The sequence below is a fragment of the Mus musculus genome, chromosome 2 (assembly GCF_000001635.26).
Source record: "Mus musculus strain C57BL/6J chromosome 2, GRCm38.p6 C57BL/6J".
NCBI lineage: Eukaryota > Metazoa > Chordata > Mammalia > Rodentia > Muridae > Mus > Mus musculus.
In genome coordinates this window covers 38,472,699-38,494,020 of record NC_000068.7, presented here as the reverse complement: position 1 = coordinate 38,494,020, position 21,322 = coordinate 38,472,699, and the positions used below count along the sequence as shown (strand labels likewise).

Genomic DNA, 21,322 nt, shown 5'->3' with positions numbered 1-21,322 from the left:
GATTTCTCTGTGTAGTCCTGACTGTCCTAGAACTCACTCTGTAGACCAGGATGGCCTAGAACTCAGAGATCTGCCTGCCTCTGTCTCCTGAGTACTGGAATTAAAGGCATGCACTTCTACTACCCAGACTAGGCCTACATTTTTTTAATATAATGTCTTTGTCATGTTTCAGTATCAAGGAAGTTGAGAGCTATGCTATCTTTGTCTATGCTGTGGACATACCTTTATCTGCTAAACTATCTCACCACACCCAAAGATTTTTTTTTTTGAGACAGGGCTTCTCTGTATAGCCTTGGCTGTCCTAGAACTCACTTTGTAGACCAGGCTGGCCTCCAATTCAGAAATCCACCTGCCTCTGCCTCCTGAGTGCTGGGATTAAAGGTGTGTACCACCATGCCCAGCTTAATTTTTAATATGTATGGTAAGCATATGAATATTTGTCATAAACTTTCTGTGCTTTCCTTAATGTTTAAAATATTTAAATTTAAAGAAAAGCAATGTTAGGGGAGAGGGGAGGCTCCTTTTCTTTATGTCAATCTTTATGTCAATCTTCTTTATGTCATCTTCCACTCATGCTTTTGATGCTGGGTTCTGGGGAAACATGGCTCAGCTTGGTTATTTAGCCAGGCTATCATCTCCGATGCTCTTCATGACACCTGTCATGACATGACATACTTATGTGTGTGGCTATTGTCTCTCTACCCTTTGGAAAGCAAGCCCCTTGAAGCACGGGACTATATTTTTAATCTTAGAGCGACAGGTGATGCCCATTTATGAAGTGAATATATGCAGAGGGTCCTTCCACTGCCCACCTGTGTCAGGAGGACAGAACCACTGACTTCTGCGCCCTTTCCTGAAGTGAGGATGCAATGGGGCTGATGAAACTGGAGGCAAACTCTTCCTTCCTCAAAGCTTCAGATTCACAGTCTAGAACCCTGTTTCTGTGCATGTGTGAGTATGTGTACACGAGAGAGACAGAAGCACAGACAGACAGACAAGAGGCTGGAGGCTGTCCTCAAGTATCCCTTCCTTCTATTCCACTGCCTGCCCATGCAGGAAGCTGATGAAGAGAACCCAGAGAAACCCTGACAAACACAGTGCCCTACCTCAGCCTCTTACAGCCTCTACCAGAGCACTGCAGCTCATCTCTTCCCGCAGGTGTGGGTACCAGGGTACCAGAACCCTTCAGAAGCTTCGTTCCCACTTCTTGGCTGCATGGAGACACTCTGGCTCCACAAGCCCACGCAGAAGCCGGAATTCACATAATTAGATAATCATAGATGTGGGGAGCTTCCAGAGTCCCAAACCCTGATGATACACTCACCTGCCAATCAGCTGAGGGCCAACAAGGCTGTAATTAAGTCTGGCGCCAGTAGTTGGGAGATCCTAGGAACAGAATAAGGACAGAACTGTCACCAGGTCTAGTTGGTTAGGTTTGGGCTCTAATGTTGTTCTCCAAACCTTCATTCTCTTATCTGTCATATGGATTATAAACTCACAACACCGAGTATATAGGGAAAAAAGACAAGGGCTTTGGGTGAGACTGGGCTGATCTTGGGAAGACAGGCCTGAATGGTCCCTAGACAGGTTCAATGAAACCCGCAAAGGCTGATTTAGCAAAAGGTCATCCTTAGGGTAGGGTCATGGCTCAGTTGATAAAATGTCTCATAAGGACCAGAGATTGGATTCCCAGAGTGCACATAGGCTAGATATAAATGACATATTATAATTATAGCCCAAGTCTGTAATCCCAGCATCCCTTAGTGAGATGGGAGGAAAAGGCAGGAGAATACTTAGGTGTTCCATGCTAGCTACCCTGCAATACACAGTGGTGAACAGCAAGAGACCCTTGTCTCAGACACAGTAGGAGGTGAGTTCTGACACCTGAAGTTGTCCTCTGACTTCCATACATACATCATGGCACACATGCATGTGCCTGCGTGCGCGCACACACACACACACACACACACACACACACACACACACACAGAGCAAAAAGGGTAATTCTCCAAAAGCTCACTGAAGGACCCTGACCCACATGAAAAATTGGCCAAAAGCTTTTTGCTAAAAGCTTGCTAAAGAGTCAGACTTAATTTATTATATGTTCCTGCTTCATTCTTCTGACTTGAATCTTCCAATAGATTCTTTTTTTTTTTTTTTTTTTTTGCTCCAAACATTTGGAAGATTGTCTGTCTACCTTGTTCAAATCTAGAGGCCAGGAGCATAGACTTTTAATAAATAGAAGTCTCTGGCTTCTCCAGCTTTGCATTGTATCTAATGGGAAATTTGTCTTTTAGATGGATTATCTGAACATCCTGGGGGGGGGTGTGGAATCATTTTCTCTGTTTTATTTTATTTTTTATTAGATATTTTCTTCATTTACATTTCAAATGCTATCCCAAAAGTCCCCTATACCCTCTCCCTGCCCTGCTCCCCTACCCACTCACCCCCACTTCTTGGCCCTGGCATTCCTGTGTACTGGGGCATATAAAGTTTGCTAGACCAAGGGGCCTCTCTTCCCAATGATGGTCGACTAGGCCATCTTCTGCTACATATGCAGCTAGAGACATGAGTTCTGGGGATACTGATTAGTTCATATTGTTGTTCCACCTATAGGGTTGCAGACCCCTTCAGCTCCTTGGGTACTTTCTCTAGCTCCTCCATTGGGGGCCCTGTGTTCCATCCTATAGATGACTGTGAGCATCCACTTCTGTATTTGCCAGGCACTGGCAAAGCCTCAGAGGAGACAGCTATATCAGGGTCCTTTCAGCAAAATCTGAAATTTTGGCGTATGCAATAGTGTCTGCGTTTGGTGGCTGATTATGGGATGGACCCCAGGGTAGGTCAGACTCTGGATGGTCCATCCTTTTGTCTTAGATCCAAACTTTGTCTCTGCAACTCCTTCCATGGATATTTTATTCCCTATTCTAGGGAGGAATGAAGTATCCACACGTTGGTCTTCCTTCTTGATTTTCTTGTGTTTTAGAAGTTGTATCTTGAGTATTCTAGGTTTCTGGGCTAATATCCACTTATCAATGAGTGCATATCAAGTGACTTCTTTTGTGATTGGGTTACCTCACTCAGGATGATATCCTCCAGATACATCCATTTGCCCAAGAATTTCATAAATTCATTGTTTTTAATAGCAGAGTAGTACTCCATTGTGTAAATATACCACATTTTCTGTATCCATTCCTCTGTTGAGGGACATCTGGGTTCTTTCCAGCTTCTGGCTATTATAAATAAGGCTGCTATGAACATAGTGGAGCATGTGTTCTTATTACCAGTTGGAACATCTGCTGGGTATACGCCCAGGAGAGGTATTGCGGGATCTACCAGTATTTCTCTGTTTTATTAACACTTGTTTTGCATTTGAGGCACTCTTTTATAGATTTTTGTTATATAGTCAACTCAACTCAACTACTTAATTCAAAATATACTTCTTTTGATTTTATATATATATATTTAATTATCCCATTTATTTATTTATTTATTTATTTATTGCATGAGGTGTTCTTATTTTCTTCAATCATACAAATAATTTTCTATAATATCCCAGGGCAAACCGGTGAAATTTGGCAGTCCGATTAGTGGAGGGGTCCCCTTCAGAGACCCGCGGGCAGGTGGCATCGGCTCAGAGTGCCCAGGTTTCACAGTGCAGCTTGTGGCTCGTGTCCATCTTGCAGGTGGCTCTTCCTCCACATCACGAGGAGGTCTTGGAGATGACAGGGTGGGGTGGGGTGGGGTGGGGTGGGGTGGGGTGGGGAAATCTTCCTAGGCTTTTAGGAGATTTCACTCCTCTTTTCCTGTTCAGTGGTCTCTTTGGTCGGCAGGGTGTTCTTCTCCTGCGTCTCGTTTTTCTTCAGCTTGGCCTTGTCGAAGCTGGCCATTTCTCCCATGTCCGGCTTGTCGGCCGTTTTCTTACAACTCGTGGATTCTCTTTCTGAGCTCATGCTCCAGGTGCTCCCTCCCACTCGTGTTGCTGCAGCAAGAGACCCCCTTTATTTTTAATTTGTGTATTCCTAAATATAACCTGTTCAGTCTGTATGATGCTGCTCCTATGTATGCTTTCAGGGCTGACTGTTTGTGTGCTCTTCCCTAGGGAAGACGGTCTCTCTTCCTCTAAGCACTCCTTACTTTCCTACAGGCAAGTTCTTTGCATAGAGTTGAGAACTTGCAGGCATCCCTGCATCCACTTTGTCATGTCTGTTGTTGTCCTTGCTCAGCTACTGTCTAGGCAGTCGTGTTAGCAGGACTTTATGGGTATAGCTTTTGACATTACTAAGAGATTCTCATAGCGAATCCCTGATTCTCTGGCTCCTATGATCTTTCTACTCTCTCTTCTGAGATTTGATCCTTGGGCCTTAAGTGGGGGAGCTGTTTTGTAGATGTATCCATTGAGACTGGGTAATTATATTTTTATAGCTTGATTTTTTTTACCCTTATTAAAGTTTTTTTAAAAGTACATTTTGCTCTATGAGATTTAAAATCTAGCTATCTCCCGTTGTTCTTTGCCCTTGATTCCTACCTCCAAAGTCAATTACATTTTTTTCCCCAAGACAGGATCTCATGTAGCAGAGGTTGGCCTTAAACTTCACAAGAAGTTGAGATGACCTTTGACTTCTGGTCCTCCTGCTTCCATCTCCCAAGTGTTGGGATTATAGATATGTGCTATCACATCTGACTTGTGGAATGATGGACTCGTGTTAGTCAGGCATTCTACCATCTGAACTATGTCCTTGCCTCAGTCCCCTTTTGTTTGTTTGTGTTGTTGTTGTTGTTGTCATTTGTTTTCTAAACAGACTTGGTGTTCTCAGGGCATCCTCAAACTTAAAATCTTCTTGCCTAAACCTCAAGAATGCTGGATACCACCACAACAGGTGGAGGAAACCCATTTTTAAACACAAACCAAAATTACTTTGTATCTATCTGTGTGCTTCTAAGTAGCATGTATACAGCTACTGAAGCTTTTTGCTATAACCCACTGTGTTGTGACTTTGGAAGGAGGCACTTCCTTTCCAGCCCCACCTCTCCCTTCCCTAAGATCTGGGTCCCTTTAGGCTCATTTTGTGTTTTTGTGTTCAGTGGATATTGAGGCATTTTGTTTTGCTTTTATTTTGAGGCAGGATTTTGTCACTTCACCCAGGTGGTCAGGAATATGTGGGTTCGTTTTGTGACCACATGAATTTCATTGACAACTCAAGCATTTATGGTTTTCAGGTTCTGCTATTTCCTTGCACCGCTTACTGATTTTCTCAGACATAATTTTCCTCATCTTACTTGCGTCATTTCTAGGTGCCTAGCCCAGTTGTCCCCCAGCCCTCTGCCTCTTCATTTTCTTGAAATATCTGTCCAGAAGCTTCCTTCAACATTGTAAGACTGTCGCCTGGGCTATGAAACTCATTCTATTTGCAAGTACTTCTAATTGTGGAAGACATAGACACAGTGCAAAGGGCTCCCTGCCCTTCCTTCGGAACCCCTCACAAAGCTCCAACAGCTGCTCCGTGATGTCTCTTAGAGACAGGAAGCAAGTGTCCTGAGTTGCTAGGTCCCACTTGCCACCTTCTGCAAATTACAGTTCCAAGATTTGCTTTAGGTTCCACACCGTGATGTTTGGGAAGACAACAGGGCAGTCATAGGTAGAATGTTCTCACGTGACTATGCCTGGGTTCTGGTTCTGACAGGATGGTCCCTGAGGTCACTCTGTTCTTTTGTGAGTTGGTTCTGTTGGTGAGTAGGGGGATCTGGTGTTGATTTCTTTGTGTGTGTGTGTGTGTGTGTGTGTGTGTGTGTGTGTGCATATGCACATACATGTGTGCAGATACCCATACTCTGTGTGGAGGCCAAAAGAAAAAGACATTAGATGACCTTGCAGCTGTCTCATTCCTTTGAGGTATAAACTGAATCTTAAGCTAGGCTGGCAACCAGTAAACCCCCATCATCCTCCTGTCTTTGCCTTAAACAGCTTAGGGTCACAGGCTGCACAGGCTTCTTATGTGGGTGCTGGGATCCAAACTTAGGTCCTTGTATTTATGCGGCAAGTGCTCTCACCCACTCAGGCCTAGCCTCCTGATGTTGACTCCCCCATGGCAGGAGTGTTGGGCAGTGGTGTTGCCTCAAGCTTTTGATTAGCTCTTGTTTCCTAAATCATGTGTTATTTTTTAAGTAGTAAGTTTATACATGGAGACACTTTAGCATTATGCAGATATCCTGTGGATACTGTTGCTTCTAGTTTCTATAGATGTTTTTCTTACATGAAACAGTTATTATAAGGTGTCCTTCCTCTTTTATTACATGACATCTACAATAAGGAAGATCTTTCTTTTCATTTATCAGTTCATTTGTTTATTTTAGCAGGATAGATTTTCTTTATCCAATGCATTATAATCCATTGATTTTACTACTACTTTAAAGATTTATTTTCATTTTGTGTCTGTGAGTATTTGCCTTTATGTACTGTGTGTGCTACATGCATTCAGAAGCCAGAAGAGGGTATCTAATCTAATCCCCTGAAACTGGAGTTACAATGTGAGCTACCATGTGGGTGCTGGGAACTAGACCCAGGTCCTCTGCAAGAGCAGCCAGTGCTTATAACCACTGAATCATCAAGGAGTCAGAAATGATGAAAAACCAAGGAGTGGTGGCGCACACCTTTAATCCCAGTACTCAGGAGGCAAAGGCAGGTGGATCTCTGAGTTCAAGGCCAGCCTGGTCTACAGAGCCATCTCTCCAGCCCAGCTTATTCTCATGCTCAAACTACATCATGTTGATCACAAGTCCCTGATAGCTGGCTTCTGTGTCCTCTGTGTGTCCCTATCATTTGTTGAGCACTTCCCTGCTTCTGGTTATAATATAACGTCCCAGGTTTGATCTGATGCTCCCTTGGGCTCAGCACCAGGGTTGGTTTTTCCTCTGAAATGCTGGATTCTCACCTAAGGACCCTCTTTCCAAACCACAGGCTCTCACTGATAGTCTCAAGCCCAAGATAATACCTGACTAATCCTGCCTTGGATTCTCCTTTTCCACATTTATACCTTCTTCATCGAAGAGCAATACAGGCCTTTATTCATGATGTCTTCTCCCTAAGGTACACCCTCTACATAGGTCCATCCCTGACCCTGACATCCTGTCACCAGGCCACTGGGACTGCACAGAAGCAACCATGACCTTCCTCAGGCTATCTAATGATCCCATCAGGGAGGGAGGGAGGCTGGGAGGGAGAGCAGCAGGCATAACATGGTTATTCATAGCTTTAGAAGATTTCTGGGAATTTCTGGAATGTTCTGTTTGTCTCTATCACCTCCCCCTTTGTTGTTATGCTGAAGGGGAATGGAATAAAGATCCAGAGAGGACTGGGAGAACTGGTATAGACCAGTCCTGACTCCCCACAGCCCTCAAATGTTTTGCCAACTCCCCTCATGAGTTTTCTTGAAGATTTTACAGAATGAAAAACACTATTAGAGTCGGGGTGGATGGATCAATTTTGTAAGCCCCATGTGCTGGGGATATTTCATGTCCTCAGCTAAGACAGCCATTGGTGTACAGGCTGTCTATCACTCAGTGTTACCTCCTTCCACACTCAGAGTGGCTCTGCTCAGCTCCATTCCAACTGTCAGGCTTCTGCGAGATGTTTAGTGAAGAGCTTGGGAGGAAAATCACGTCCCACTGGGCTAGTGGGGCGATGTGGGCAAGAACCTGACCTAGCCTGAGCCTTAGCTTCTTGGCTGAGAAGGGAAGGCTGGCCTCTGAGGCTCTTGAGGCTCAAGTCACCATCCTGGCCACCACAGGGTGGGGGAGAGAGGAGCACCTGCCTTTCTTCCAGAGAAACAGGTTACTGGGCTGCTGGGGACTGGGCCTGCAGCCAAAGGGAAGCCAGAGACAATGAAAGAGTCGCTAGCTGGCTGGCTGGGGCAGATTGTGCAACTTCCTACAGGGCCTGCAAACAGGACTTTGGCCCCAGAACCTTGAGCCTCTTGTTAGTCATTCCCCTTCCCCTGGGACCTCGGCCACCAAGTTGCTAGGGATGAAGGTGGGTGGACCAGGGTGCTCCCTCTGTTTCAAGGGCAGCCAGAGGGTTCCAAGGGACCACCAAGAAGGGGTCAAAACACATGGCTGTGAGGTACTGTGAAGAAGCCAGTGAAGGGGAGAACACTTTGCTAGCACTCAGGAGGCTGAGGCAGGGGGGTTGTGAGTTTGACTGTGAGTCCAGCTTAGGGCTCAAAAACAAATTACAAGGTTGGGGAGCTATCTGTGTGTTCATGTGAGGGCATGAGCTGCATCTATATTTGGACAGGGACACTTGTGAATTAGGGGGAGACACGGGAAAGAAGTGCATGGGAATGACACCCAAAAGCTGTGTTGTGTTCTGTACACACACTGGGGTAAACACAAAGGCCTGCAGGGTGTGGCATGTGTCCTTGAATATGAGGCCGCCTTGGTAAACTGTTGCAAATCTCTATGTATTTGCTGTTATTAGCTTGGACCCAGGTGATGAGACAGTACAGTAAATGCATGTGAGATCCTATATTGATTGTTGGTCTGTAAGATACAAGCATGTCACTGTATGTGTAAGTAACTGGGACACACATATATGTGTACGTTTACATATGTGTAAGCCTCAGTACTGAGCCTGTAGTCTCTGTGATGGCTGGCAAACATACTGACCTCTCTGATACATGTGAGTGCATACAATACATATATGCTGTCACAGCTGCCTAGACAGGTCACATGGTCTTGGGCCCTGTCTCAGTTCATCCTGTGTCATGTCCCTCAGTCTAAGCAATGTAGCAGCAGCTCTACTCTGAGCCTCCGTTTGCCCAGTGTTACATAGAGGATAATGTTGGGCTGTATGAGTTTCCAGGTTTCTCCTGACCTGGTGGCTAAAATGACCTCTGCCTGGACTCTGTACAAAGAGGAACAGAGATACTAATTCCAGGATATCTGTAAGCAACCACTGGAGACATTGTTGCAAAGCAGGACAGCCACTCTCTGCTCTGAAAGTTGTTTCAACAGCTGCCCCTTTGGGAGCAGGGCTCTGGGGCCATTGCTGAGCAAAGAATCCACCTGCAACCCCTCCAGGGCTGGTTTTCAAACCTTTGTTTGAGTCCCAGGAAGATGTGGACATGGAAGAGGCTGCTTGCTGCGTGACGCTCTGCTCCCTTCCACGATATCCTCTCTCCCTGCTGGCTTTTAGTTTTGAAGAAGTGAAACGTGTCCCCTGTCCCAGAACAAGCCAGTGGGGAAGGACTTCCTAGGAGCAGGCTTTCTAAAAAAAGCTTTGAGGACCTAGCGCCTCCTCCGCCTCCTCCGCTCTGTAGATACAGGACCTCAGAGTCCTGCCTCTGACTCTCCAGAACAGGCTGGCGATGGAGAAGGGGAACATTCACGGGCAGAAAGAAAACACCTAATGCTCGCTGCAAAAACCAGAGCCAGTCAGAAGAACCAAAGCCGCTCTGAATATTTCAAAGTGGTTACAATGTGGAGAAGGACTGAAAAGCCAGCAGCTAACACTGGGGCAGTTTGGTTTCCAGCAGTTGAAGAAACTGCTTCTACTCCAGAGCTGGGTGTAAAGGGAGCTGGGGACGGCTTGGGGCAGTCTTGACAATGTTGACAGGGACCACACGTGGAGCTGGAACTTTGGGTGGATGGGTAGTTCTGTAGGAGCTGAAGCCAGAGAGCAGCTGGTGTTGGGAAAATGGCTCCAGCACACCTGTCCTTTCAGGGAAGAGGGTGGGCAGTAGAACAGGAGAGAGATCGGGAGAGAGGGACTGCTCCCCTCCTCTCGCCCACACCACCAATCTCCTTCCTGTTAACCCAACACAGCAAGACACTAGCTGGTGAAGAAGCCTGGGGGAAATCAATTTGCAGGGAATGAGCAGACCTGCAGGCCAGCCAACAGGCAGCACCCTGCTCACTTGCCCATGAAGTACCTCACAGAGCCAAAGAACTGGAAAAGCAAAAACAAAAACAACTGCTTGGCAGTCCCATAGGACTCTGAAGATGGTTGATTTCTCAATGGGCAGAACACCCCCCTCTCCAGTGCCTCGTGTCCCTTCATGGCATCGCCACCATAGTATAACAAACCTGGGCCAGGTTCCCTCTTTCTGCTGCAGTTGAAAGCTCTGGAGCAATAGGAAGCCAAATGGACTCTTCCAGGCCCACAGCTGGAAGAAAGCAGAGGAAGGGCTCAGACAGATGGGAGTACTCTCTAGCCCCAAGCCCCAAGCCCGAGAGAAAGATAGTCAAACTCTTGTGGTTGGGTGGTGTGTGTGTGTGTGTGTGTGTGTGTGTATGTGTATGTGTGTGTGTGTGTGTGTGTGTGTGTGTGTGTGTGTGTGTGTGTGGTGGGGGTAGGAGCAGCCTCTGGGGTAAAATTCTGAGAAGGACAGGGTTCTGAATTATGTCCCAACAAAGTGAGTGACATCACGTGGATGGAGAGTGTGTAAAGAGGAAGCCAAGACTGGAGCAGAGGAAGCTAAATTTGCTATGTAATAGCCAGTCTTGAGAGGAAAACATGACTCTCTTATGACTCCCAACGCCTCCTTAGTGCCTGGGATGAAGTCTGAACACAAGCTGTGGTGGGGACAGGCCACACTGAAGTACTCTGCATTAAGTAGTCCTCCAGTCCTCAGAAGAGGGCATAGAGGGCATGAGGGTAGGCAGTCAAGTTTGTCTCTGAGCTACTGCAGCTAGAGAGAGGCAGAGCTGGCCTTCTAAATCGAGAAGTTCTCAGCAGTACACACCCTGACCACTGCCTATATTAGCTGACATTTCTGCCAGGTGGCCACCAGGCACCAGACCTTGTCACGTAGCCTCCGAGACCTGCCCCTTTGAATCCATCTGTCCCTCCTGCAGACTGTGTCTAGCTTCCGTCCTCTCAATATCTCTTCAGACCCATGAGGAAGAGAAGGTGTCTCATACATTCACTTCTCTTAGCTGAAGATTCCGGTGTCTAGAGAGGACAGGGAGGTGACTTCAGGTCTTCCCTGTCTTTCTGGTGCTTCTTTCAATCCAGTCACTTTCGGCATTGAACAGTCCCAGGTGCCCCCATGGCTCCCTTCAGCATCACTTCTGCTTCCCGTCTGTAGGAGGCCTTTGACTTGCTGTCTCCACAGAGTTTTCAGTAGCTTAAAAGACCCCAAGGGGCAGCTCAGGCCTTGCTGAGAGCAGGAGGCCTAGACCTGAGGATCTAAGAACTCCCCTCTATTGCAAAGCTCATTGCAATGGCAGGAGAGGTTCTGGGGCTTCTTAGTGAGACACCACCCACACAAGACAAGCCCTGGCTGTATGGTCAGAGGTCCTCATCAGCTAGGCAGACTTGGCACAGAGGCAGCTGGGGCTGGAGTTTGAAGCTGGAATTGAATCTTTTACACTCCCTGATGGTCACTAAAGAGACTCACCTGCATCCATTCCTTTCCTGATTATCCAATCTCTCCTGGATCTGTTTATAAAAAGAAGTGGGGCCAGGGGACAGAGCCATCAGCAGAAAACCTCAACATCTTGAAACTCTGGAAAGGAGAAGGGGTGAGAGTCGAGGCAGTGTCACAGTGTACCACCATGTCAGATCTCAGGCATGCAGCTCTTCAGTTTTGAAAGGCTCTCCCCATCACACACCTCAGGATTTTACTCTGTAGTTCAGGCTGACGTCACACTCACAACCTCCTGTAACTCAAACTCCAGGGAAACTGGTGCCCTCTTCTGGCCACCATGGGCAACTGTACTCACATGAACACACCCCTGCACAGACACACTCACATATCCATCATTAAAAGTAAATTTTAAAAAGATTAAAGCTGGGAATATTCAGTGGTACCGTGTTTGCTTAGCATTTGTGAGGCCCTGAGTTCAGTCCACAACACTGGGTAGAGAAGTAAAACTTTTAGAGGATTAAATTATTTTTAAATAATTAAATTATTTTAAAATAATTTAAAAAATTATTTAGAGGAATAATAGAAAACCCCAAACAGTACAGAAGCTGTGTATGTAGTTTGGTAATATCTTCACACATCTATCAGAAATATTTACAAAGAAATGCTTCCTCATTTCAATTGGGCTTCTCCTCTTCTTTAGAACATTCTGTAGCTCCCAGCTACCCCAGGGATGCGTGACCAATAACAGTAGCACAGTCCTCTTGCTACAGATGTGTGACCCACCTCTGAGGGTACTGCCCAGGCTCCCATGGAAAAGGATTGTGCCTGGCTAGACAGCTTAGCTGTGCAGCTTTGATGTGGCCTGCATTCTCCTCTTGGAGACTTACTGACTGTAGAACCAGGAGGAGAAGTGCGTTATTGTCTCTGGGCCTTGGCTTGCTCACCTGTAAAATAAATCAATGGATCCTAGTATTGTTTCTGTAAGGAACTGATGACATCATCCTTGTAGAGCATCTCTGGCTCCCTGTAAACATGAGGCAGCCAAGATTCACCAACTGCCACAGTAAGCACTATGAGCTATGATTGGAGTCTGTGGTTGCTTAATCCTGCCTCTGTCTGTGTGTGAGAGTGTGTGTGTGTGTGTGTGTGTGTGTGTGTGTGTGTGTGAAGAGGACGAAGGCAGTGCTCTGAAGACAGAAAGAAAAAGAGCCCTGAACACAAGCTCTCAGGTCCGCTGGGCCCAGGCACAGAGCAGCAGCCTTGCAGGGTCTGCTGTGCCCCAGCTTGGTCTCTGTGGTGCAGGCTGCAGTTTCCGCCTCTCACTGCTCTGCCCACTCCAGTTTCCAGCCTCCACTTCCTTCCCCTTTACAGACCACGCAGGCCTTTCAGAGGAAACCACTTCTTATTTTAGCTGAATCCTTGGACAATCCCACCCACAGGTGCCCTGCCCCGTGGGATAGCCCAAAGCAGGTGAAAGGCTGGCTCTGTCCCTGGGGCAGCCATCGGGTACTCTGTTCTTGGCAGGATCAGGAGGCCTGGCCTTGAAGCAGGGAGATGTGGGTTCAAGTCCAGCCCAGACACCCATTGTGTGATCTGTCATAAGTTCCTCCACTTTCTAGGCCCTGTACATGAGTACACTAGGGACCCTGACATTAGAAGAGCCTAGGGCTAGAGGTGTCTACCACTCCCCTGGGATCCATGGTGTCCCAGCTGTAATGTGCTGAATAAGTTTCCAATCTTTGAAAGCTACTTCTTTCTCTCTCTCTCTCTCTCTCTCTCTCTCTCTCTCTCTCTCTCTCTCTCTTTCTCTCTCTTTGGGACAGGGTTTTGCTGTGTAGTCTTGACTGTCCTAGAACTCAATCAATAGAACAGGCTGATCTTGAACTCTGAGATCTTCCTGTCTTTGCCTCTCCAGTGCTGGGATTAAAGGTGCCACCTGGCATGAATCTCCAACTTTTTGATGTTACAAGACAAAGTTGTCATCTACAAAGTTCTCAACTGAGAACCATACAATCAAGTTATTCTCTCTCTCTCTTCCCCCTCCCTCCCCCCTCTCTGTGTATATGTATGTATATGCACATATATATATATATTAAGAATAACAAAATAAAAAAAAGACTATTAACTTGAGAGGGTGTGATGGAGGGTGTGGGCGGGGTTGAGAGGAGGGGACATGGGAGGGATTCGAAGGAAAACAGGTAAGGGGAAAAATATGGAACATTTCACGAATTTGCGTGTTATCCTTGCACAGGGGCCATGCTGCTCATCTCTGTATCATTCCAGTTTTAGTATATGTGCTGCCTATATGTGCTACCTATATGTGCTGCCTATATGTGCTGCCAAAGTGAGCACAACATCCATTCTTCCCATAATGTTTTAAATAAATTTACCATTCTCTGTTGGGCTTTCTGGGTTTCACTGATAGCTCTCCTGGGGTGCATGCAGCCTGTGGCCTGTGCTCCGGGACCTCCTGGCTCAGCTGAGCTGACGGCGGCTTGCTTGGAGAGCCTGAAGCTTACGCTTGGATTGTCCAGCTTTGTTTTGGTTTGGGTGCTGGGGACTGAACCCAGGCTTACACATGCTAAGCACATGCTCCACCACTGAGCTCTGCCGGCCCCCCTGGAGTGTCATCTCTAAGTTCATCCAGTGCTGGGTGGGGGAAATGCAAGCTAAAAATAGAATGGCCATATGACCCAGCTATACCACCGCCACATATACCCAAAGGCTTCCTTTCCTGTCGCAGAGATACAATCATATTTATTGTGGCTCTATTCACAATAGCTGGGAAAGGGAACCAGTCTACTGATGAATGGAAAAAAGGAAACATGCTGAATCCACACAATAGAGTCTTATTCAGCTGCAGAAGGGACCACAATCATGTCATTTACAGGGAAGTGACTAAAACTGGAGACCATCATGCTAAGCATGGTAGGGAGCTTAGGCCAGCCACGGAGTTCCAGGTTCCATGTTCCCAAAAGTGAGAGTAACTGAGGAAGGAACTTGACACTGACCTCTGGCTTCATTTGTACACACACCACATGCATACACATGTGCACACACATACCTACACAGGAACGTGTGCATACACACATAGCACCCATATACTATACACAGACAAACAGAGACAGATAGACAGACCACACTCACATGGGGAGGAGGGTGATGCATGTTTAGCAAAGGCCTATGCAATGGAAGATTCCTGAGGCATGAGCCTTTTCCAGAGTCTTAGAAAGTCTGTCTCAAGTGCCTCAGGAAACAGTGGGGAAACCAAGGCCCAGGGAGCTTAACTCTCAGACGGGGTGAGTGTTGAGTTTGGCTTTGACTTAGGTCAAATGTCAACACCGTGTCTCTCTTTGCACGCTGAACAGTCTAAGCAGCCATGCTTAGGGGAGAGAGCATGGGTGAGGACAGCAGAGGTGGAGATCCACAGAAATGGAGAGATAGTCAGAGAGAGAAGAGACACCAGCTGGAGAGACAGATGGAGACAGGGAGAGGATGGAAAGAAGCCTGGGGACTGGGTACAAACACTGGACAAGAGACCCGAGTGAAGCTTGGTGCTGCCTTCTCTGCCAAGTGTCACATAGACCTGGGTTCTCTTCTGGACAGCTGTGTAGACACTCCCACCCATCGTTCCCTTCCAGCAACATGGAAGGGTAGACACTGTCACCACCCCATGTGCTAGACGGAATAACTGAGACACTGCTGAGCAGCTGTGAGGAGCTCAGAGTTGGTGGGGACAGAGGGACTCACACCTACAGTTACTGTGCCACCAGCTGACTGGAAGCCAGGAAGTGTCACACTTGGGGCCCACCGGAAGTCTCTAAGAAGGGAGGAAGGAGTTCAGAAACCAAGCCATACCAGGTAGGATTCAAGGGGATTTTCCAGATTGACTGGAATTCAAGGCAGAGGAACCAGCGTATGAAAGCCTGGGGGAGAGAGGTGGTGGGTGGGATAGAAAGAGGAATGGGATTCTGTAGATATAGTTTGGGTGTCTGAAAGTATCACACATGTCCCTGTGTCTTTCCATTCTATCCCACATCTGTCCATGAGTACATACACTCAACAAGGACAGGGAACCATAGCTGATTATGTGTGGCCCATGACCCTTGATTCATCCTTGGGTCCAAAGCCCTCCAATGGGTTATGTTCTCCTCAAAGAAAATCTTCCTAACTTGGTCCTCAGTCTTCTACTTGCCTGCTTGGTTTTCTGTGTCATCAGCGAGCATGCTCAGTTTCATGCAGGGCTCACCTAGAAAGATGGGGCTTCGAGGGAGAGAGGAAGGGAAAGCGGGCAAAGGGAAGGGAAGGGGAGAAGAAAAATGATCCACACTTAGTACCCACTGCCTGTAAGCCATTCCTCATGTGCCAAACCCGTTAATCCTCCCAGGAGCCTTTTGAGATAATTGCTCCTATTATGAACTCACTTTACAGATGGGGAAACTGAGGCACCAAGGGGCCCACCCAGGGTCCTGTAGCTAATAAGAGGCAATCTCTTCTCAAAGCCTGTGATGCACACTCTGGGCATCCTTATGCAAGGGAGAAGGTGGCAAGGAGGAGTTAGCTCAATACAGAACAGACAATAAGGGCTGTAAGAAGGCACCTACATGCATGCGTAGCTAATACACATGTATGTACACAATGTGCATATGTGTTCATGCCTATGGATGTGTGGGCATGTATATCTGGGCATCCACTAGCTTACACACACACACACACACACACACACACACACACACACACGGTGCATTTTCAGTCATATAGGCCTGTCTACCCAAGGGTGTACACATAACACTCACATTCATAAGGCCTCATGCACATTGCCACTACAAATACAAATTGGTGGCCTGTTTGAATTCTTTGCTTAAAGAAAACTTGTGACTGCATTAAAAATGTAGGACATATTGGCCAAATAATTAAAGCGAGGAGTGAGGCAGTGGGACTTCCCGCCACTCTCTCGGGGCTGCCTGAGCTGGGCTGTGCACGGCAAGGCTTTGTCCTATATATCTGAAGAAGAGGCACTTTATTACAGTAATTTATCACCCCCATAAATGTGGCTCCTCGGAAACGCAGAATAATTTGGGAAGAAATATGTTTTAAAAATTAAAAATGCAGTCGGTGTGCCCCCGTCAGGTCTGTGGGGAGGCATCTCGGCAGCTCCGGTAACTGCCCATGTAGCTCTAATACCTACAACTTCCATTATTTAAAGTGTGATTATATTTTTCCTGCTTGGAGCTTTGTCAGCTATAAATAAAAGATAAGGGTGAATTGTTGCGGGGCCTAGTAAGCACTTCCATTATTGGTACTTAAGGGGGCTTGGGGACGGAGGGAACTGGCCACGGTGGGAGCACCGGGAGGCCTGTGACTGGGCCTGGGAGCTGAGCTGATGGTGGGGTGGACCTCTGCTCTGTTGTGTTTTCTCATGATCCCAGGGTGACAGGATTCCCATGAGCTTCAGCTTCATTGCCTTCATCTGCCTAGAGCATCATGGGAACCACTGCAGAGGTTGCTACTTCAGGACAGTGGCTTCCACCAGGATTCCATCTCTCTAGGGACTCCACAGTCACAGGGGACACCAGGAGAGGGCGGTCCTATAAGAGAAAAGAATTGGTCCCCTGGGGGCTTTGCTTTTCCACAACCAGCTGTTTTCAAGCATGGTCCCGGTGAAGAAGGGGACTCAGGGCACAAGGTGGCCGTGTACCAGCCAAAAACGTAGGCTGTGAGTGCAGAATTGAGTTATTCCAATAATGGACTGGGACTGGGAGGGAAAGAACATCCCTTCTAGAATAACTGTATTGGAAAGCAGATCTGTTTGTTTTGTTCAAAGGAGCAAGGACTCAAAAGGGAGCAGAATGAGAGGAATCTAGAGACAACATTTGTCCCCATCTCATTCTCCACATTGGAAGGCCCCATGAGTTCACAGAGAGGTGACATTAGCCACTCAGCTGTGTGTTTCCGCTTCCTCAAGCTTCAGTTTGCTAATCTGTAATTTGGGTAGCAGCCCTGGGTCTCGGGGTGGTTGTTATGGCAATTAAGTACAAATGACCTCTGTGGTGTGTTGGGCCTGGCTCTAGTCACTCTCTACTCAGTAATACAGGTGAAATGAAGTCAGAATTACACATTTTCTGGTGACTGTGCATTCATGTCCATGCAAAAGCCTGCATAGATGTTTGAAGTGACTTTCTTCAGAATTGACAAATCTTGAAAACAACTAAGATATCTCCCAATAGAGGACTGGATGAACACACTGTGGCTCAACCAAACAGTGGAATGCTGCTCACCAGGAAAAACAAATGAGCCATAGGAATGGTGAGGTGATGTTTACCGTGCATCCAGTTCCAGCTAAAGACTCAAACAATGGTGATGACAGCACAAATGAGGATGGAGTTAATATTCCTTAGATGTAGACTTAAAACTACTGAAATAGGCTACTAGTGAGGGCTCAGTCTGTGTGCTCCATGTATGTAGGGCTCTATTCATGGATGAGGACCTGAATTTAGATCTATAGCACTCGTGCAAAATCCAACATGGAGGCATGTTTGGATCCCAGTGCTGGGGAAGCAGAGTCAGATGGATCACAAACACCTGCCGGCTAGCCAGGTTAGCTGAATTGGTGAACTCCAGGTCCTGTGGATATGAGAGCTAGTTTTAAATTACTAACCTTCCAGAAGCCAGAATCATCTGAGAAGAGAATTTCAATTGAGGAATTATCTAGATCAGGTTGGCCTGTGGGTATGTCTTTGGAGAGTAGTCTTGACTGGCAATTAATCCAGTCCACTGTGGGCAGCATCATTCCCTAGGTTAAAGGGCCTTGGACTGTAGAAGAGTAAATAAGCATAGTGCAAGAAGAGAGAATGGCTGTATTAATTTATCTATGTTTTTGATTGTAGATATGATATGACTAGTTATTTTAGATCCTGCTTTAACTTTCCCTCAGTGATGAACTCAAACCCACCACTGCAAGCCAAATAAACCCTTTCCTTCCCTAAACTGCTTATTGTTTTGAGAGACCCTATCTCAGAAGACAAACTCTAATCTCAACACATGTGCACACACACACACACACACACACACACATGAACATGTATACATGTACACAAAGAATGATTACAAGAGAAAATTTACCTAGGTACATTATATATTACGTATTTATGTATATTATATAATGTATACTTATATAGTAATGACGTTATTATAGCAACAGAAATTAAGCCATGAAAAAGACATAGAGAAAGAATAAATGCAAATTACTAATTGAAATAGATAGGTCTGAAAAGGCTCTAGTTCTATAATTCCAGCGTTATGAAATCCTGGGAGAGACAAAACCATAGTGACAGTAAAATAGTCTGTGGCTGTCAGAGGTCGGACCCAGGGGACTTGGGCAGTGAATCTGATTTGCATGATGCTGTAATGACTGCTATTTACCATCAGGGGTTACTCATAATGAATATATTAAATTTGTATCCATTAGTCATTATATGTTTTTGTGACATATAGAACATGCAACCTGGTGGGTGGATCCCACATAAACGGTGGGCTTTAGTTAATGAGTGTGTTTCCATATTGCTTGTCAGCTGAAGCAAATACAACATGTAGTCAGAGATTAGTCAGTATGGGAATAGTGGGGTGGTGGCTGGGGGAATACCTAGGCATTCTATGTACCTCTTGGTCCTTTTCCTGTAAGCCTAAAGCTGTTCTTAAAGTCATCTCTAAGAACTTGAGCTTAAAATGCTTTTGGGCCACCGAGGCCGTGCAAGCCTAGTGACTTGAGTTTAATCCTTGATCATACAAAGGTGGAAGGGGAGAACTGACTCCATGAATTTGTCCTCAGACCTCTCCTGTCCTGTTCCATGACACTCTGCATCTCTATGTGCACAGTCACAATGATTAAAAGGAAACCTTCCTTTTTTCAAACCAACCTACTAAGTAACTAACTAACCGAAACTCATTGTATGTTTGTCTGTATAGTGTATGGCTGTGTAGACATTCCTCTCAGTGTGTATGTGTGTGCGTGTGTGTGTGTTTATACATCCTGTGTGTGTTGGGGGTGGGTATGCGTGTCTGTGCATCTGGAGACCAGAGGTTGATAGAGAATGTCTTACTCAGTTGCTCTGCATCTTATTCTTTGAGGCAAGATCTCTCACTGAACCTGGAGCTCATCAACTTGACAAGGCTGACTGGCTAGTGAGACCTAAGAATCCTTTCTCTCTCTGCCTTCCCAGACCTGGATTGCAGGCTCTACTGAGCTGGGGTTTTTTTTGTTTTTTTTTTTTTGTTTTTTTCAAGACAGGGTTTCTCTGTGTAGTCCTGGCTGTCCTGGAACTCACTGTGTAGACCAGGCTGGCCTCAAACTCAGAAATCTACCTGCCTCTGCCTCCCAAGTGTACTGAGCTGGTTTTATTTTACATGGCTGCTGAATCCTAACTCTCATCCTCAGGCCTGTGTCATGAGCACATTACCAACTGTACCATTTCCCCAGCCCTAGAATTAAAGCTCCAAGATATTAAACCAGAAAGGCTAGATGGAGGTCAGTACTGGACATTCCCTCAGGGTTGGAAGACATGTTAGCTATCATTCTGCTCAGAATTACTAACCACTGTTTTTTTGTATTTTTCTTTTGTTTTGTTTTTGTTTGCTTGCTTGGGATTGTTTTGTTTGTTTGTTTGGTTGGTTGGTTGGTTTTTTGTTTTTGTTTTGTTTTGTTTTGTTTTGTTTTGTTTTTTTGAGACAGGGTTTCTCTGTTTAGCCCTGGCTGTCCTGGAACTCACTTTGTAGACCAGGCTGGCCTCAAACTCAGAAATCCGCCTGCCTCTGCTTCCTGAGTGCTGGGATTAAAGGCGTGCGCCACCACGCCCGGCTACTTTGGTTTTTTGAGACAGGATTTCTTTGTGCAGTCTTGGCTGTAGTGGAATTAGCTCTGTAGACCAGGCTGGCCTTGAACTCACAGAGATCCATCTGTCTCTGCCTCTGGAGTACTCTAACTGATTGAAGTCATGTGTCACCACCGCCTGGCTTAGCATTTTTATTTTATTTTTTTAAACCTCTAGGAAAAATTAAGGATTTCCCCCAAATACATACAAAGCTCATCATCCTTAAATTGTGCTTTAAAAGACCAGAGTAAGTGGGGTGGGAGCAGGGGCTTCCTGGAGTGTGGGTGAGGGTGGGGGCCTTGACTGTGCCTGTTCCCACTCTTCAGCTAGTTACACTGGGGCATGGGAATTTTGTGGTATGAACCAATGTTGCTGATTTAGCCCACATAAAACTGGTCCTGGTTGGCTCTACTTGTTATCCAGTCTTGGCACTGTATTGGTAAATAGAGTAAATGTGATATCTGTAAAATATGATAAGGTGAGGGCTGAGCCAATCACCTCGGGGCAGATGGACTGGAAGTCAATGAAGGCATTTACTAGGGAAATACAGTAATGGCAGAACTTAAGCAGAAGGGAAGAACTAAATGGGGGAGATGTTAGTGTGAGGGGATTTCACAGAGGAAGGTGACTGTGGCCAGGCTAGGTCACACAGTTACTTGTGGTGGCATAGAAAGGCTTCTTATTCTTGTCCCCTTCCTGTCACTTGCTCATGAATGAATCCATTTCTACTGAGTGTCACATGCTCTGAACACTGCCATCAAAGGTTTCCTTCCTGTGCACACATGTGGGGTGACCCTTCACACACTGAGCATGTTTGCTGAATGCAAGCACATGCCTTGATGAATCAGCAGCCCTCATAGAGTTCACTGTACAGTGATTTACTATGTAGTGGCTCACCATCTCCATACTTCTGTTTTCTTTTCTGTGAAATGGAGGAATAGAACAGCAGTCACCTAACATATTGTCAAGATGAAATGACTAAGTAGCATGCAAAGTGCATAGGCATTGTAAGGTCACAACACCTACTTAGCCCTACTCCACCCCCACAGAGATAAAGATTAAACCCAAGGACTTGCATATGTCAGG

General features: G+C 46.2%; 1 protein-coding gene, 1 long non-coding RNA gene, 1 other non-coding gene and 1 pseudogene across 3 annotated transcripts in view; 1 reads left to right on the top strand and 3 right to left on the bottom strand.

Moving 5' to 3' along the window:
- Positions 1–10,158, bottom strand: part of Nek6 (NIMA (never in mitosis gene a)-related expressed kinase 6) — a 103,628-nt gene extending 93,470 nt beyond the window's left edge. Inside the window, exons 1-2 of the mRNA XM_030251924.1 lie at positions 10,084–10,158; positions 1,325–1,386 (exon numbers count right to left, since the gene is read on the bottom strand). The gene's annotated coding sequence lies outside the window, so the exon portion shown is untranslated. The remainder of the gene's footprint in view (positions 1–1,324; positions 1,387–10,083) is intronic.
- Positions 1–21,322, top strand: part of Gm39799 — a 34,116-nt gene that overhangs the window by 8,372 nt on the left and 4,422 nt on the right. The window lies entirely within an intron of this gene.
- Gm13588 (predicted gene 13588) lies at positions 3,505–3,996 on the bottom strand (annotated as a pseudogene).
- On the bottom strand, positions 13,576–13,680 carry Gm25081. The gene has a single exon (XR_003954151.1). It is a non-coding gene; the product is annotated as a U6 spliceosomal RNA (small nuclear RNA).